Source organism: Rhipicephalus sanguineus, chromosome 4 (genome assembly GCF_013339695.2).
Source record: "Rhipicephalus sanguineus isolate Rsan-2018 chromosome 4, BIME_Rsan_1.4, whole genome shotgun sequence".
Classification (NCBI taxonomy): domain Eukaryota; kingdom Metazoa; phylum Arthropoda; class Arachnida; order Ixodida; family Ixodidae; genus Rhipicephalus; species Rhipicephalus sanguineus.
The window spans coordinates 156610847-156630876 of NC_051179.1; positions in this window are offsets into that span (position 1 = coordinate 156610847).

The window sequence follows — 20030 nt, forward strand, 5'->3', positions numbered from 1 at the left end:
GCAAATTTTTACTGTACTATTGTCTCTACTGAAAAGAAGAATGCGGTGTTTTGTCCTTTTTTATCGACAATTGCCAGTAGTTGTCGGTTTATTTTGGTGAAGAACTTCACAAATGTTGGAAAAGGTAAAGTTGGGAAAATGCATGTATGTGTTCGGTGTGCTGACTTATAAAATGATTGAAATCCTGCTCTGTGAAGTTTTCGCAGCCGTGCATTCAGGTAGTCTAGCGGCAGTAAACAAATTATATATCTTGTTTTCTACTTTCAGCTACTGGCTGACGAAAGGTAAGTCATGAAGAGCCGTGGGTTAGAGGGGTATTTCTTTAATCCTTTTACGGCCGTTTTTTTTTTTTCACTGCTGCACACCCTATATCAGGTTTTTTTCTTTACGTTATGCGGAAATTTTGTGTTGGTGATGCAGTAGGACGCTGTTAAGGACAGGTGAACATGTTTATGAAGGATTATGTCATCAAAATAAAAGTAGCATGCATGAAAAGCAGCGAATTAATTACCTAAATAACCAATTTTAAATAAATAATAATAATAAATAGGCCTAATAACCCGATAATTCAGGGTCGCTGAGACGCTAATTCTCGGATTTAGGATTAGTCAAGAGCTCCTGAATTTGTTATTCTGTCAAATATCGCGCACACATGGCCCGCTGACTCGCCATGGCTGCGCTACTGAGACGTTGCTAAAGAGACGCGAGCCGACGCTGATGTGCCTGCACGCGCTCCCTTAATTGTTGACAAAGATTTGACTACAAGTTATGTTTGTTTATGTGTTCTCTCCATACATTGCTGAACTCACCCGCTTTGTTTTTAATCTTTCTTGGGGAACTTAAACGCAGAAATTTTGGTCTGTCTTTCTGTGTGTCTGTCTTTCTGTTTGTCGGCACGTCCCTCGATTCAGCCACTCGGCCAAAGTTGAACCCCCAAGGGCCAGCCATCGTGAACGGCTGCCTAGGTTCATACTTGTGTACATTGTTTATCAAAAAGCACACATTACGAATATCTGAGGCGCAACATCACTAGGTAAGTATGAGGCGGTGTGTTCGTTTAATAGAAATTACATAGATACGTTATTCTAGAGGCCCTAGTTTCTTAAGCTGCGGTGAAAATGCGACTGCACCGAAACTTGGCTTTCTCCGTGCCCTCTGCACGAGCTCATTGTTGTGTTTCGGTTTCGGTTCAGTATTGCACTGTACGAATGCCATGGGGCGCCGCTCTGGCATTCCTGCTTTACCCAGGCGACGTGAATATAAAAGAGTGTGTGGAGAGTGCTCGTTGAGTGGGGACGTTTCTTCTGCTTTGGCGCTTCGCGCCAAACCGCGTGTTCGGGCTGGCTGGCGTCTCCGCCGGTCGCGTTGGTCACCGCCGATCTTGCCTGCTGCTGCGCCGGGACTACCAGCCCGCAACACAACATTCACGTTTCCCGACGTATTGCCAGATGGCGTTCATATCTCACGCAGCGCCTCTTCTATCGTCTTTAGACGACATTTGCAGCAAAGCACGCAGATACGCGGCCAATTTTTTTACAAGAGTTGTCGCGCTAGAGGCACGCAGTGATATAAATAGGCAAAACGACTATACTCGTTATTAGCGCGGCTTGTGCGTTTGTCGTCGCCCGAGTAATCTCGGGATGGGCAGTGATAGCTTTAAGCTCTGACATTTGTACGGGGTATAACGCGACAAAATAGCGTTGAATCAGAACACAAAGTTTCTTACGTAGGTGTTAGTTTATTTTCTCGCATTGTATATTATATTGTTTTGTGGAGTGGTGTGGTTGTACAAATGAAAATCATTTTGGGCTTGTTGAGATGCAAACGAAATGGAAAATGCACGGGAATCCGTTCAAAACAAGAGCATTTTATATATGTTCGTAGAGAAATGCTCCTTCTAATTGGCACAGATAGTGCTGGTACTAATTCACATTTTACCGTCGGCGATGTTTACGCCATCAGTTGTTTGTAATCGAGAAACAGAAAAAATATCATGATCATTAACCGGCAAGCACTATGTTCGTGCTCTTCTTCCTCTTCTGTATCTTCTGCTTCGCTCCCAGAACACATGCGCCTATTTGTGAGCATGGAGTGGGATATCTTTGATTGGTGAGAGAACGAATATATATCTATATATATATATAGAGAGAGAGAGAGAAAGAAAGAGAAAGAGAGAAGTTTTAGGCCAAAAAATTCTTGACGAGGCGGGATCCGGACCCCCTGATCCACGATCCGAAGGCCAGCATCGTAATCGGCTGCGCAGGCACGCCAGCAGCGCATAACATAGCCTTGTATAGTACGGTATACAAAGGGGGTAATAATAATTGTTGGGGTTTAACGTCCCAAAACCACAATATGATTATGAGACGACGTAGTGGAGAGCTCCGGATAATTTCGCTACCTGGGGTTCTTTAACGTACCTCTAAAGCTAAGCACACGGGCCTCTAGCATTTTCGCCTAAATAGAAAATGCGGCCACCGCGGCTGGGATTCGATCCCGCGACCTCCGGGTCAGCAGTCGAGCACCTTAACTAATAGACCGCCGCGGCGGGTGTGGAAAAAGGATGTGAGCGTGAGGAGGAGCGTGGAGGAGAGGGAGGAGGAAAAGAAGGATAGTAGAGAGTAAAGCACAGCATAGAAATAAAGAGAAAGAGAAAAGAGAGAAAAAGAAAGGGAGAAAAACAGAAACAGAAAGATACACAGAGAGAGACAGAATGAAAGAAAGATTGAAATCGACCGATCAATAATCGATCCATAACTAATAAATCTCTGCAAATTGTTTACAATGCCACCACATGCATGTTAAAGAGTAGTATAAGGCAATCGACAGCTAATCGATAATCGATGCACAACCATTACCTGAAATTACTTAGCATTGCTCAGGTAAGCATGACAATATAAATACTTTCCGACCCAATGCATGCATATCGGAAGGTTGATTGGTTCGCTGTTCCTAAGGCACAGGTAAAGTGTGTGCGCGGCTGCTCGTGCACTTCGTCTAGCATCCGACTACTTCTCGATCCACTCTGCACAGGTGCGTAGACGGAGCTAAAGCCTTGACGTCAGCATCGGTATAGAAGAGTGGCACACTGCCGAGAAAGATAAAAATAAACGGACACGGGGAATGCCGATTAGCTCTGCTGTACCTTCAGACTTGGCACCACTAACGCGAAAATGACTTTCTTTTTCAAATCATTTGTATTCGCCCTATTCTTGACGAGTTATGCTGCGTGGGTAGGCGTCCGTATTCTTTTGAGCATATTCATCCTCGTCGCTTCTTTGGATAGGTTGTTTGTTGTTCCCAAGGGTGTTCTCGAGAGACGCGTGGTGTGGAAATTGAAACAATTTCAGAGCCAAGTGCTTCACACACCCGAGCTGGAATCGAATCGACAGAGTTTTATATGAGAAAAAAAGAAACGTAGCTCATCGAGCCTAAAAAAGCATAATTCCGTGACCACAAATTCTCCGTAAAGAAATAGCCGCAAGATTTCTGGGAAGGCTCCTAGGCCTAAGCGCAATTCAAGCACAGTAGGTGTTAATATCACGAAACAGGAATATGCAACCGCTGAGGGTTCAAGCAAAACATACCCTGGGCGAACAAATGTACCATTCAGGAGTCGTGATATTTCCACTACGGAAGCATTTGGCAGTACGCGCTATCCCGGGACTATATGTGCCCATTTCATCACGCAGAAATATCAAACCACAGAAGAATCCTACTCGACATACTCGGGGACAACCAATGTACTATTCAGGACGGAGTACATCTTCACCGCGCAGGCGCCTGGCAGCAAGCGCTATCGCGGGACTACAAGTGAACATTTCAACGCGAAGAAATATTCGACAAGTAAACAATGACATTCAACATACTCACGAACAGCAACTGCAACATTTAGGACAAAGGACACTCACTCCTCGAAGGCACCCGGCAGCACGAGCTATCCGGGGACTGCAATTGGCCATTTCACGGGGCAGAAATATCCAACCACTGAAGACTCATACTCGACATACTCAGGGTAAACAACTGTACCATTCAAGGCCAAGCACATTTTCACTACGGAGGCCCCTGGCAGCATATGACACCTCGGGACTACAAGTGGAGATTTCACCGGGCAGATATTTCCAGCTGCTGAATAATCACACTCAGCATACTCAGTGGCAAGAAATGTACCACTCAGGACCCGCGAAGTTTACATAAGGAGGTACCTAGCAGCACGCGTTATCCGGGGACTACAAGTGATCATTTCACCGAGAAGAACTATCCAACCACTGAAGAATCACGCTCAGCATACTCAGGAACAACAAATGCACCAGTCAGGACAAAGGGCATTTGCACTACGGAGGCACCTGGCAGCACGCGCTATCCGGGGACAATAAGTGACCATTTCACTGGGCAGAGTTATCCAACCACTAAAAAATCATACACAGCATACTCGGGCACAACCAAGGTACCGTTCAGACCCAGGAGCATTTCACTACGGATGTACTTGGCAGCACGCACTGTCCTGGGAATACAATTGGATATTTCAACGGGCAGAAATGTCAAGCCAGTGAAGAATCGCACTCAATATAAGCAGGGACAAGAACTGCGCCATTCAGGACCGACGACATTACACTACAGGGGTACCTGGCAGCACGCGCTATCCCGTGACTACAAGTGGCCACTTCATCGGAGGGAGGTATCCAGCCACTAAAGAATAATACACAGCATACTCAGGGTGAACCAATGCGCCATTCCGGATCCACGACATTTTTCTACGAAGGCACCTGGCAGAACACTCTTTCCCGAGATTACGAATGAAAATTTCACCAGGCTGAATATTGTACAATTATAGTATCATATACAACATGCTCTGAAATAACAAATGCACCATACAGGATCCAGGACGTTTTCACTACGGAGGCACCTGGGAGCATGCCCTATCCCGCAACTAGAACAGGGCATTTCACTGGGCTGAAATATGCCACAGCTAAAGAATCACACTCCACATACTAAGAGACAACAAATGCACCGTTGAGGACACAGGGCATTTTTACTTCGAAGACACCTGGCAGCACGCCCTATCCCGTGAATACAAGTGGCCATTTCACCTGCAAGAAATAATAAACAACTAAAAAATCATAAACCCCATACCCAGTAAGAAGTGCACCATTCAAGACCCGCGACATTCCCCCTACAGAGGCACCAGGCAGCATGCGGTATTCCGGAACCACAAGTGGACATTTCACAAGTCAGACATAACCGACGACTGAAGAATCATATACAGCATCCTCAACGACAACAAATGGACCATTAAAAACCCACGACATTTCTCCTACGAAGTCACCTAGAAGCTTGTAGTATCCATGCCCTACGAAGGGAGATATCACGAAACAGAAAATCTAAAGAGTCACGAGTGATACACAACTTACTCAAGACCCACAGGAGTGCCATTCAGCACCGATATTGCCACTGCGCTGGCAAGTAGCAGCAGACGGTATCCAGTCAGTGGATGGATGGAAAAAATCCGGCAGATCCCACGCACTGTGGGAATCAATGTAATACGAAGAAGCCAGCAAAGAGCTGCACACATTGCCTTGTTTGTCTTTGAGCCAAATGAAATCATTCATGCCACGGCATCTAGTTCACCATATACAGTCGAAACCCGTGATAACGAAATCCCGAGGGAACGAAATTCTCACCGCAACGAAGTATTTTCGGAGCACCGGCGAAAGCCCATAGGAGTCGATGCGTTTCGTAACTCGCGTCTACGCAATATATTCATACCGCAGTCCCTCATTAACGAATTTTTTGAAACACGAGTGCGCGAATAATCAACTGTCGCAACATTAACTACATTGGAAGACTGCTGAAATGCATTCATGCTACACTTAAATTGTGCAAAACTATCGCTACAGCGCACTTGAGAAGCAGCCGCCATCATTTTTTACAAAAAACATAAAGCTGGCGACAATGATGATGATGATGGCTCGCCGAAACACCTGCTCGTGGCGGATTCTGTAACTAAGTAGCCAAATCCACATTTCTCATGGAGTTTCGTTCGTTGGCTTGGCTCTGCGCTTGGCTTTGTCGGCTTTGCGCGCACATGGTCGCGTGTGTGGAGCCATTTGTGGAGCGTTTGCTTGGTCGCTTGGTGCAACGTGAACTGTGTGTTGCGATTACTTCGTCCCATTTCGCTGCCTGCGAAGATGCCGCCTCCAACGAAAAAGCAGAAGTTCATCACGCTGGAAGAAAAGGCTGCAGTCATCAGTGAGGTGGAAAAGGGCAGCAAAAAGAATCGCCGAAGAATTCGGCGTTGCGTGCAGCTCGCTGTTCACGATTCTGTGCTGATCCGCGCTGATGCAGCGGAGCCGGAAGAAGGTTCGCCTGAAGGCGCACTTGATGACGGTACTGGTGACAGCGCAGCGCTGCCGTCACTGACCAGTGCATGGGGCGAACTTTGTGCCGTGGCAAACGAAATTCCCGATCTAGAGGCATGAAATTGCTGCATGCAAGGCCTGCCAAAGCAAACTTACTGACTTTTGGAAATAAAATATGTTTTTTGTAAATTCCATGTCTTTTCTGCCGTATTCTCGCACCAACGAAATTCCCACAGGAGCGAAATTTCGTGCTTTCCCCGCCAATTTTGTTATTGCGGGTTTCAACTGTATCGCATGTTTGTCATGTACGTATGCACGCGTAATCTGGTATATACCATGCTTATGAAACGTATATTCTGGTATATACTATGCATGACCTGTCATTTATGTTCATCACGCACTCGTGTCATGTCATACGCTTTTTTTTCTATATATCCAGTTAACAAAACGGCCGAAAGCGCACCACGACAGCGTCATGTAAATCATAGCGTACATGACATGCATATAACATGATTCGAATGTTAGGACCTGTTATTTATGTTCGTCATATAGTCACATTGCGTAATACCAATTTTGGTGTATATCAATCGTGCACAATGGCCACGAGTGCACCATGAATATGGTATGAAAATCGTGCCATACATGACATGCATGTCGTGGTGTTCATGTTTCCACCTGGCACTTATGTTCGTCACACAATCACATCGCGCAATACGAATTTTGGTTTACATTAAGGGAGCAAAAACTCCGCGAGTGCACCAGCAGCGTGGCATGTAAATCATGTCATACATGTCATGCATGTCATGGTTTTCATGTTACCACCTGTTATTCATGTTCTTCACACAGTCACATCGCACAATACCAGTTTTGGTGTATATCAATCTAGCGAAACGGCCACGACTGCGCCATGAGCGTGGGGCGTAAATCATGACGTACATATCATGCATATCATGACATTCATGTTACCAACTTTCACTTATGTTCGTCATACAGTCGGCTCGTGCGATACCAAATTTGGTGTATGTCAAGCTAGCGAAACGACCGGAAGTGCACCATGTGCGTGGCATGTAAATCGTGACATACGTGACATCCATGTCATAGTTTTCATGTTACCACCTGTTATTCATACTCTTCACACAGTCACATCGCGCAAGACCAATTTTGGTGTAGATCAATCTAGCGAAACGGCCACGAGTGCGCCATGAGTGTGACGTGTAAATCATGTCGTACATGTCATGCATGTCATGATTTTCATGTTACCACCTCTCATTTACGTTCGTCTACAGTCGCGTCGCGCAATACCAGTTTTGATGTATATCAAGCTAGCGAAACGGCCGCGAATGCACCATGAGCATGGCATGTAAATCATGACATGCATGTCATGGTTTTCACGTTGCCAACTGTTATTCACGTTCTTCATACAGTCACATCGCGCAACACACGTTTTGGTGTAGTATATCAATCTAGCGAAACGATCACGAGTGCGCCATGAGCATGGCGTGAAAATCATGTCGTACCTGACATGCATATCATGCTTTTCATGTTACCACGTGTCAGTTATGTTCGTCATACAGAAGTGTCTCGTCATGCCCGTTTCCGTATATATCTATTAATTTAAACCGCAGCTAGCCCCCCGAGACAATGTCATGTAAATCATGCTGCACATGACGTGCGTGTCAGCATTTGCACGTTAGGACCTGTCATTATGTTCGTCATGAACTCTTGTCACGCCCTACCAGTTTTGATATATATGAAATAAACGGAATGGCCGCAAGAGCCCGAAGGCCGCGGAATATAAATCATGCGGTTCATGACATACGTGTCATGATTTTTATGTTATGAACTCATTTATGCTAGTATAACAGTAGAGTTATGGCATGCCATAACAGTCGAGTTATGGCAGCGGAAGGTGGGGGGGGGGGGAGCGCATCGTTCGAAGGGCGCAGTCGCTTGCGCGCGCGCTATCTCGAGGCATCAGGAGACGGCTCGTAAACTTGCTGTGCTCTCAACGCTTACTTCGCGTTTATAGAACTCAGAGCAAGAAAACGCTTCGATTCCTGGAGGGGCCATATTCGCTTAAACCAGCGTTTTGTCGAGTTCGCGAGATCGGATTCAAAAGAGTTAGCTGCTAGTCTTAATTCGTTTCACAATACAATTTTTTGGTATCGCATTCATTGCTTCGCTCTTAAGCGAAACTGAGTTTTTTAACCGTTAGCTATTGACCCCCGAAAGCGAGGGATGGACGTGTAACATGGCGTAGCCGCTTCACTGTGGGCCGTCAGCGACGGGCCCGCTACTGACAGCTGCGCATTTGTCGCTGCTCCGACCAGGAGATATCATTTTACTAATGAGATCACATTTTTTAAAAAAAGCAAGCAAAACATTCGAATTGGAACCCTAGCATGTGAGCTCGAAACGGCAGGGCCTTTTAGGGGGTATTTACCGCAGAGTGATTACAAACTCGGACGTGCTGGCGGAAGGAATTACGAAAAAGCTGTTCTGGATTAAGATCCATGGATAAAGTATATGAGAGGAAAAGTGTCAACGCGTTTCCACCGTTCGCGTGCTCCCATAAACGCGAAGCAAAGGAAAATTCGATATTGTCCCATATATCTACAGCGAGCAATTCCAGATTTCATCCCGCGATGTCCGGAAACAGAAGTGACAGACATTTTAGCGGCACTCATGTAGTTATTACTGAACATTGCTTTCCTTACGTGCTGTGCGACGCTTCAATCGAGCTATCAGCAGCGTTTCGGAACAGACGACGTCCGCCGATGAATCGCCATCGCACTTTCTCGCTACCGATAGGCCTAGACGTCACGAGCCTCTGCGCAGAGCGCGTTTTGCTGTCGAGCCGACTTGCAGAACAGAAGCTGCGTCGGCACCGTGCATGGCATCGTGGCTTACTCGGAACGCACGCGCGAGCGCTATTTATTCAGCTCAATAATTCTTGGTCCATGATTGCGACTTTATTGGCAGCCCCAAGATCGAGCTGCACATGTTCTGACGCGCCGGCGGTGCGATTGCCGGTGATAGACGCCCCCAAACCCGAGACTTTGGAGCAGTTTGGCGCAAATTTCGTCGATGTTATAAGAAGGCGCAGTAAATACAATTTGGCGCACTTTGGCGCAGGTGGCGCAGTAGTGGAATCACTGCATCTGGCGGTCATTCTTTTTTCCTAACCGGTTTCGTAAGGACTCAAATGCTCGAAGCACGTCGGGGCAGGCTGTTTGACGGGAAGTCTGGAAGCCAAAAGACGGCGATCGCATATGTTAGAGGCACTTTTCGCCAAATTGTTTCGACCGGACTAGGCTGCGACCTGGGAGTTCTTCGACTAGCTGTGCTTGACGCATTTGTAAAACACTTGCAAAACCCAGTGATACACATTCTTGTGCTTGTTGATACCACTGGTGCGGAGCGCGAATAGGAAAATTACGCACCGCTTGCTATTCGTTGAAATTATATAAATAGGCGAGATTTCGTTATCGGTTGCCCTGTTCGTGCTATAAAAGGGTGGCTCGCAACTACGAGGTTAAGTAACGTCATTTGGGCAATATACAAAGACCTGTTTTTTCTTACATTCGTGCATTTTTTTCGTTACATTTGTATTTGCTTTATGCAGTGCAGCGAGTAAAACCAGCAGGTCTGAACTGTGCAGTGCTCTTTCCAGCTGCAAATAAAGCGACCTAACCGATCGCCCAGGGGTACTCCGGCCGTTAGATGCGTTCAAATTAAAAAAAAGGTTGTTGAAGATGTGACAGTTGCATCACCTATACGGAAGCATTACGAAGAAACACTTCATCTTTTCCAAGAAGAGATGAAACAGCTCAAGATGAAAATTCTGCAGCAGAACAATTGCACGCTAACCAAAAAGAGCGAGGCTCGATCCTCAAGCGATAATAAAGGAGATCAAGGACCAAAAGCTCATGTCTGAATAGGGCAGGGCGATATTTACTGCAGCCTTCCCCCATACATACAGCAACCCTTAGGGCTCGAAAAGACCAGAAAGGCACGTATTCCATCCGCGCTGCGGGCGTTTGCGTTAACGCTGCACTTCTATTCTCCATCAGCTTACGAGTATGTACGCACGAAGTTTAATCGCGCACTGTCAGCAGAGCGCTCTATACGAGAACGGTTTACAGAATTTCATCAAAGGAAATGCTGGCTTCACAGTCACTGTCTCGAAAAAGCTAGCCCAATGCCGCACAAAAACTCTACTGTACTTTGATTGTTGATGACAAATGAGAAAACATGTTGAGACTGTGGGCGACTAAACGGTTAGATATGCGGACTTTGGGACTGGAATACATGATGACATACTATGCTCATTGGCTTAAACTTATGACTTATGCCACTTGGGCGTTTTTATATGATTAATTGGCAGGGTAAGAGGGAGCGGCCGAGCCTATGAAATAGTATCGAAAAAGCTGTATCTATTGAAATAGTGTCGACTGCAAGCTGAATGCCCTTGAAGCACGTCCATGCAAAGCCAAAACTATTCTTTTTGGATATTTTGAGCTTGTCTTGAGAAAAGAGATGGCTTTCAAGCCTTGACGAATATATATCCTTCTCGATGAGCATATCGAGTGTGGTGCTTTGGACCCATATTTATATTCCGCTCAAAGAAAGTGGCCGAACTCCATATATGCATAAGACTCCGTCACATGACGAACGAAATAAACAGGAAAATGAATGCCGAGAGGTGAGGTCTGCTCTTACGAGGATAATTATTTAAAAAAAAACAGTGATACAGGCCCTTCGGTGTGCATGCTTGCTAGGAAAACGCCAGAAGAAACAATGAAACTGACCGCATTCTTATCTGCGATTTCGCTTCTTATTCTTGACAATTTCTTCCTTAATGTTCGCCATTTTAACCTTTAAAAACCACGGCGGAAAGATGCGGTCAGCGCGGCGGGCGCGCTTTGGCTCCCGTTTCTTGCCTATGGCAAGATGGCCGCCGCGCGCGCGGCGCGGCTTCACTGCGGCCCATCGGTAAGTATAGGCGGCCTCCACTCCAGCAAGTTTTATTTAAACCTCCTTGGACGTCACACACCCCTCGCACGCTTCCCTCGCAGGTGCGCGCTTACGTCGCTCTCTCCCTCACCCGCCGGAGCGCCCCAGCTGCCGGCTCGAACGCCCGCTCGCCTCCCGTGTCCGCGTTTCAAACAAAGGTTTACACCAGTGAACGCTACACCGAGTTTCGCTTAAAACGAATTTTCCAGCGCTCACCGCAGCACACGCGTTAGCGCCGTTCAACCCTTGATGCCACCCGCGCGCAACGCTGCTGCTTCTCATCCCATCAGCGTTCCCTTAGGGGCGATGGTCCAATTTTTTAAATAAAAAAGAAAATATAGTCAAGGCCATACAATCGGCGAAAAATAGTCAGACACATTATGTTGCGGGGTATCCAGTCCCCATGAAGAAATCATTTATTTATTTATGTTAATGACTCAAGGGCATTCATTGTTTCCATGTTATTTTTTCTATTATTCTGTATCTTTTTGGTTCCCTCATACTTGGTTTACTTACTGTATTTAACAATGCACGCATTGAAATTGTGCAATGGAAGGAGACGTCGTGCTCTTGTATTAATTTTGCAGATAAGTGCTTTATTTCATGTATGATTATCCCAGGCATTCTTATATAAAAAAGCCGGCAGATCCCACGCATTGTGGGAATCGATGTAATGCGAAGCAGCCAGCAAAGAGCTGCATACATCGTATTGTATGTCATTGATGAAAATGCGTGTCATGGTTTTCATGTTAACTCCTATTATTTATGTTCGTCACACAGTAACGTCACGCAATACCAACTTCGGGGTCAATCAAGCTAGAGAAACGGCCGCCAGAGAGAGAGAATAAACGTTTATTAACTATTCCTTAATTAGCACCTAAAGTGGGTGGGGCCCTTCGTCCAGTGCTCCACTGGCTATTGCAGCTCGCCGGGCCTGGTCCAGGGTTGCCAATTGGCTTCCCAAGGCCTGATCCGAGAGTCGCGCCTCCCACGACCAGTGTGGTAATGTGTGTGTTTTTATGAGCGTGGAGTTTGCCGCAACAGGACGCGAGGTACAGCTGTATGTAATCTGTGTCAGTGTTGGTATCCCTCCGCACCAGGGGCATTCATCTCGATATTCGGAGGGGTGTATCTTAGAAAGTGTGTGTAGGTTGGGGTACGTGTTCGTCTGCAGTCGGCGCCAGTCTCTCGATTGCTCTCTGTTCAGATTCGGGTGAGGTGGCGCCATAGTGCGTCGCTCGAGCCGTTGAGCTTCGAGGATGTCGGCTCGACCGCTGGGTCGCTCGTCGTTGTCAGGGGCGTCCGTCGCTCGGTATGTACTTGCGCGAGCGAGTCGGTCGGCCCGTTCATTCCCGGGAACGCTCGTATGTGCCGGGCACCAAATGATGCCGTGATCAGATGCGATGTGCGAGCCTAGGATTCTGAGAACAGTTCGTGGTAGTGTGCCATGCATGTAAAGTCGACATGCTCTTTGTGAATCCGTGAGGACGGTGGAGTTTGTACCTCGCTTGTCTGCATCTGTGATGGCCAGGGCGATTGCAGTGGCCTCCGCTGTTGCCACGGAAGATGTGCGTATCGTCGCTGCTGCCACCAGATGTCCTCTATTACTTGCCACTGCCGTCTACGTGCGGGACCCACTTGGAGTGGGGTCGGAGGGGCAGGCGTCCGTGTAGTACACGTCAGGATCAGTGCCGTAGTTGCGAAGCTTTCGTGCACGAGCTTGGCGTCGCGCGCTGTGGAAGTCCGGGTGCATGTGACGCGGTATTGGTGGCACGTGTATCAGTTAACGTATAGTCGGGGGGATTAATTCTGTGCTATCTCCACTGTACTGCGGGGCAAGAGGAAAGCCAAGCTTGGTCAGTATAGGCACCCGTCACTGACCAGAGGGCGCGATGGAGCTCTTATCGAACGCCTAAGTGTTGAGGGCACCAGCCGCCAGGGATACCAAGAAAATGAAACGCTCGCTGGACACATCGACCCACTCAAGTGTCTCCCTTTTGGGCGCCTGTTTCAACGAACGCTTCCTACGTGCGTTCGTAATCACCTCAGGGATGTTGCCACTGCCTTCAATGCAGCACAAACGCGTTTAGAACGGGCTCTTTTCAGGCTGTGCCAAGGCAGCACAAACGCTACAAACGCGTTTCAAACGCACTACATTGAGGCGGTGGAAAGTCACGTTCAAGTCAAGGAGCGTTTCTGAACATGGAGGATGCGGAGGATAGACACTCGATTTTGCTGCGTCTACTCGCTAGGCTGTGTTTTCTGGCGCTACCATCGTATCTCGGAAACTGCATTGCCGGGTGCCTATAGCCCGTCCTTGTGGCGTGGTGTTTAGCCGTTCCCGCTGCGCAAGGAGCGTAGCAGCTGCATATTCTTCATATGTGTTGAGCATCCCGAGCTGAGAAAGAGCTGCGGCGCTGGCGTTTTGAGGCAGCCCTAGGGCTGCCTTGCAGGCGATTCGAAGGAGTCGGTCCGCATGCTCGATGTCTGTCCTACGAGTTGCTTGATAAGGCAGTGCATAGGTAATGCGGCTGACTACGAAGGCGTGCACTAGCCGTAAGGTGTCAGCTTCGCGCATTCCTTTTCTACTGCGAGAGATGCGATCCAAGAGGCTGGTTATACCCCTGACCGTGCGCTTGAGATTCGCAAGGGTGTGCGCGGTGCTCCCCGTTTCCTGGACGTGCATACCCAGAATTCGAAGCTGCGCTACTCTCCTGATCGTCTTGCCTGCAAGTATTAATTGGAGCTCTGGGGATCTGTCAGCCCGGGTGTACTTCGGTCTCACATGGATGTATGCCGATTTCTCCGGTGAACAACTCATGTTCATTTTCTTTATGTGACAGTCTATAACGTCAATGGCCCTTTGCAGTACGTCCTGCCTGCTTCCGTAATGTCGTCTGCAGCATGTAATGTCGTCTGCGTAAATGGCCAAGCCCAAGTCGGGATCCTCCTGTAAGTCAAGAACCATTCTTCTCATGGCGAGATTAAAGAGAAGTGGGGAAAGGATGGAGCCTTGCGGGGTTCCCCTGTCTGGAAGGCTATATAGTGGGGAGCGTGTTGTGCCCAAACCAATACTTGCGGTACGGCCAGTCAGAAAGTCTCGTATATATTTGTAAATGCGTTCCCCGCATCCGATATCTCGAAGGCCTTCCAGGACTGCTCCATGAGAGACTCTGTCAAAAGCCTTATTAATGTCTAGCGCTAGTAGGATCCTGTCCAGACTACCCGGTGGAGGATTGAGGACGTCCTCCCTAAGCATGAGGAAGACATCTTGAGTGGAGATGCCTTTCCGAAAACCCACCATAGAGTCTGGCAGCAGGTCGTGTCGCTCTATATGGTGTTCCAGGCGCGTGAGGATGACTCTCTCAAAGAGCTTTCCTAGACACGAGGTAAGGGATATCGGCCTTAGATTCTTCAAGTCCCGGGGCTTGCCTGGTTTTGGAATTAGAACAATAGTTCCCTGCTTCCAGCGTTGCGGTATTCTTCCTTCTGGTGACCAGACTTATTTGTTAAAGAAGTCTGCGAGCTGTTGAAGGGTTTGGTCGCTTAAATTTCGCAACATTGCGTTGGTTATCCCGTCCGGTCCTGGGGCTGTGTTTTTTCTAAAACTTTGTGCAGCAGCATAAAGCTCCGAAAAACTGATTTCGGCGTCCAAGGCAGGGTTGGCAGGACCTCCATATTGATCGTCGGATTTTATTCCGACGTGTGCCACATTGTTAGTACCAGTGTAGTCTCGTTTTAACTGCGTACACAACTCGTCCTCCGAACCGTCGTATTCTGCAACAAGTTTGGTAAGGGTATTTGCTGTTGCTGTGCGCGTTCCCGCGGGGTCTAACATGCTGCGTAAAATATTCCAGGTCTTCTTGGTGTCGAGTGTACCTCGCAGAGAGTCGCAAAAGCTATGCCAGTTATTCGTATATAGTGTACTCGCGTACACGTTTGCCGCATCTGTTAATTCCCGAATCCGTTTGCTGAGCGTACTGTTGTGACGCTGCCTTTTCCAGCGCTTTATGAGGCTGCGACGAGCGTCCCACAAGTGCAGGAGATGTGGGTCGACTGCCGGTGTCCCCTGTGTTGTTTGGACGGTCTTGGTTACTCCCTTATAAATGTACTTTATAGCTTCCTCCCATTCAGTCGCGTTGGTGGGTGCGCCGTTGTCGAGAGACCAGTCCTGTTGCCACTCCCGGAACTTATTCCAATCGGTGATTCTTGCTTTGCCCAGCGGTCGGCGCATCTTGCCGGTACAAATTGCGATGCTGATTATATGATGATCGCTCCCAAGGGTCTCTTCAAGTCTTTGCCAGGTGGTGTGTCGGTCAGCGTTAGTGAAGGCGAGGTCCGGTGTTGTGTCACGTTCAACACTGTTCCCTATCCTAGTGGGAGAGTTCGGGAGGTTCATGAGGGTCAGGTTGTGTTGCTCTGTGGCATGGATGAGCCGTCGTCCTTTGGCGGCATCTTTTAAGTACCCCCATTCTGTGTGAGCCGCATTGAAATCTACAAGGAGTATGAGTGAGTCCCTGTGCGAGGCCTTGGCCGTTGCCGCATGCACAAGGCCATAAAAATCCGCTGCTCTTTGCCTCGGTGGACTGTAAACGTTTATGAGAATGCATTTTGGCCTACCTTTCTTGACAGGCCAAATAGTGACGAGTTGGTGCGAAATATTCACCCCAGGAATTTCGCTAGTACTGATCGCAAGATCCTTTCTTCCATAAGTTACCACGGAGGTATGTGTTTCGCTAGTGTAGCGTGCATATCCCGGAAGGTTTGGCTGTTTTTTTCCGACTTCCTGCAGGCATAGAATATCCGGAGGTACCAGGGCCGACTGCATAAATTGTGTGAGTGTTACATGTTTGTTAGAAAGGGTCCGGCAGTTCCACTGCCATATAGTAAGACTCTCTTGATGTCCAGTGGTTCGGTTAGCCAGAGTAGGTAGAGTTAAATGCGTCTTCCGTGTCTGTCGTGAGGGCTGCCTTTGGTTCCCTTTCATCAGAGTCGTGGCCGGCGGAGCGTTTGTATCTGTGGCGAGGGCTTTTGCCTACGCTGGTTGCCTCTACAGTACGCTTGAGGCGCTGAACATCGAGGGCGAAAAGCTGAAGTTGCTGATTCACGTACGTGGTCAACGTGTCTAATTTGGTGTGTAGTTGCTCCAGAGACTGCGATGAGCGCTCTATGTCTGAAGCGTTCGATGTATCTTTCCTCGTTCGTTGTTGCGTTAGTGTTGCCATTTGCTGGCGCAGTAGCGCAAGTTCGCTTTTCATGTTATCAAGCGTTTCGCGAAGCTGTTTATTTTCAGCAATAACTTTTTTGCATTCTGGGTGCTGTGTGATCGGTGTATTATGGCTGGTCGTGCCAGACGCGACCCCCACCCGGCTCACCTCTGGCATAGCTGTGCTCGAAGTCTCCGGACCATGGTGGTGGGCAGGCGTCTCCTTCTTTTTCTGCGGAAGCCGTGGTTAGGCGAACTTCGGCGTAGGCGTCGATGACCCTCCCGCAGGGGTTGGAGGAGAGCGCTTCGCCGATTTAGAGTAGGATCTCGACCGGGATCTGCTACAAGACGTGGTGCGTCGCTCCATACTTGTGGTTTTCCCGTTGGCTTCTTCCTCGTCCTCGGTAGAAAACCAACGTGGCTGTCGGACTGCTTGTGGTCGAGACGTACACGGTGCTCTAGGCTTTTTTAGCCGCTTGGTACAGCTGCGGTCCCCAGTCGCGTGTGGCCCCCGCACGAGGCGCAGTTCAATTCACAGGGGTGCTGGGGACTCGGGTTTTCCAGTCCACACATCCTACAGATGCGCCGGTCAGGATGAGGGCAGACGTCCGTGCGGTGTCCACGTACCCTGCACAGCTTGCAAACTTGAACGGTGGCACGGAAGGGATGACAAACAAGTTCTCCTCCGTAGTAATAGACTACCTTGGGGAGAATGGGCCCACTGAAGGTCAAGGTGGCACTCTTCGTGTCTCCAATCATACGTGCTTGTATGAGTTCGACACCATGCGTGCGTACGCGCATGTTTGCGAGGAGGGTTTCTGATGGGGTGTGCTGAGGTATTCCATGCACTACTCCTCTTATTGCCTCTTCTCCAGCGGCTGCGTACACTTTAACGGCGTGTGTATGGTCATTGATCGTCAGGAGTTGAATTCCCCTCGCTTTTGCAGCCACCTCTTGGTGGGGCGTGGAGAGGATGGCTATGTTAGAACCAGGTTTGATTCGCAACAGGAATTGCTCCCCTGTAATGTGGTGGTCGCAAGCTTCTATGATCGCAGCCGCCAGTGCTGGTGATACTATGTTTCTCAGAGGCAACCCCTGGTGCGGTCGTATGATTATCTTAAAGTCGTCCTTCGGTAACGGTGGAAGCTTGTATGATTTCTTCTTTTTGGTACACTGTGCGAGTTTGTCTTCGAGGCATCTTGGACAGCGGCGTTTGCGCGCTTGCGTTCCAAAGCTTGTTGTTTCCGTTGACGCAGGGTTAGAGCTGTCGTACAATCTGCGTCTTTATCGATGGCAGTCGAAGGTGTATCGGAAGCTGTCACCTCCACATGCTGGTCATCGGCGTCCGTCGACGCACCGGGCCCGCTTAGTTCCATTGGGGCGTCGCTGGTTGCGCGATGGCTTGTTAGTACAGAGGCGTAGGTGTCACGCGCCTTGCCCGTTGCCATAGGGAGGCCTAGTCACCGAATCGAAGCCCGCGACCAAACGGCCGCCAGCGCCCCATGAGCGTGGCACGTAAGTCATGCTGTACATGACATACGTGTCATGACTTTCATGTTAACTCGTGTTATTTATGTTCCTCACACGGCCACGTCGAAAGATACCAATTTTGGTGTATATCAAGCTAGCGAAACGGCCGCCAGCACCCCATGAGCGTGGCACTTAAGTCATGCTGTACATGACATGCGTGTCATGATTATTATGTTAACTCGTGTTTTTATGTTCGTCACACAGTCACGTCGCGCAAAACGAATTCCGGGGTAGATCAAGCTAGCAAAACGGCCGCCAGCGCGCCATGATCGTGGCACGTAAGTTATGCTGTACATGACATGCGTGTCATTATTTTCATGTTAACTCGTGTTATTAGGTTCGCCACATAATCACGTCACGCAATACCAATTTCGGGGTAGATCAAGCTAGCGAAGCCACCGCCAGCGCCCCATGAGCGTGGCACGTAAGTCATGCTGTGCATGACATGCGTGTCATGATTTTCATGTTAACTCGTGTTATTTGTGTTCGTTACACAGTAACGTCACGCAATACCAATTTCGGGGTAGATCAAGCTAGCGAAACCGCCGCCAGCGCCCCATGAGCGTGGCACGTAAGTCATGCTGTACATGACATGCGTGTCATGATTTTCATGTAAACTCGTGTTATTTATGTTCGTTACACAGTCACGTCACAAGATACCAATTTTGGTGTATATAAATCTAGCGAAACCGCCGCCAGCGCCTCATGAGCGTGCCACGTAAGTCATGCTGTACATGACATGCGTGTCATGATTTTCATGTTATCTCGTGTTATTTATGTTCGTTACAGGGTCACGTTGCAAGATACCAATTTTGGTGTATGTAAAGCTAGCGAAACGGCCGCCAGCGCACCATGCGTGGCACGTAAGTCATGCTGTGCATGACATGCGTGTCATGATTTTCATGTTAACTCGTGTAATTTATGTTCGTCACACAGTCACGTCACAAGATACCAATTTTGGTGTATATCAAACTAGCGAAACGGCCGCCAGCGCACCATGAGCGTAGCATGTAAATCATGCTGTACATGACATGCGTGTCATGCGTGACTTGTCAATTATGTTCGTCGTACAGTCATGTTACGCCATACAAATTTTGGTGCACATTCGATCAACCAAGCGACCAGGAGAGCATAAAGTCGTAGGCGGCTAGATAGATAGATAGATAGATAGATAGATAGATAGATAGATAGATAGATAGATAGATAGATAGATAGATAGATAGATAGATAGATAGATAGATAGATAGATAGATAGATAGATAGATAGATGCCGACAACATTTTAAATGCTTCGCATGTAAAATGTTGTCGAGGATGTGAATTTAGCTCTTCGCTTTTCAGTATTTCTAGTGCTTATGGATGCTTGACTGTTTCATACCCGATAAGTCTAGGTGATCAATTTAGAATATTAAAGACGGTCAAATAAACTCTTCCCTCAAGTGTGGTGTTGGTGCTTCTTCGCTACTCTGCACACAAAGGTAGTGTGCTGTGTACGAAACGAAGAAGTGGTTGTGATGAAAAAAAAAAACTTCATAGGTTTGCATAACTGGCAAACTTTCCGGAGCACTCAGTGATTTATTCGGCCCAAATCTTTTCTTTGATTAAAAGCGAATATATACCTGCACGCTGAATGTACAAATTTGAGCAATTCACGGCTCTCGCGCAGTCATCTAGCGGCACATTTCATGAGCTTCGAAATTATTTTATGTCCGGAACACCATAGACATCGGGCAAACATGTTGTACATTCCATTGGTACGTCACTGTCTGTTTCACAATCTTTGTCGCTGCGAATTCTATCTTGTTGAGTGATGGCGTAGAACTTGACGAATAAACTTTGTAAATCTGTGCTGTTGTCTCTGCCCTTGTTTTACTGGTCCACTGTATTTCACACAGCTTTAATGTCTAGTAGAACGAGACA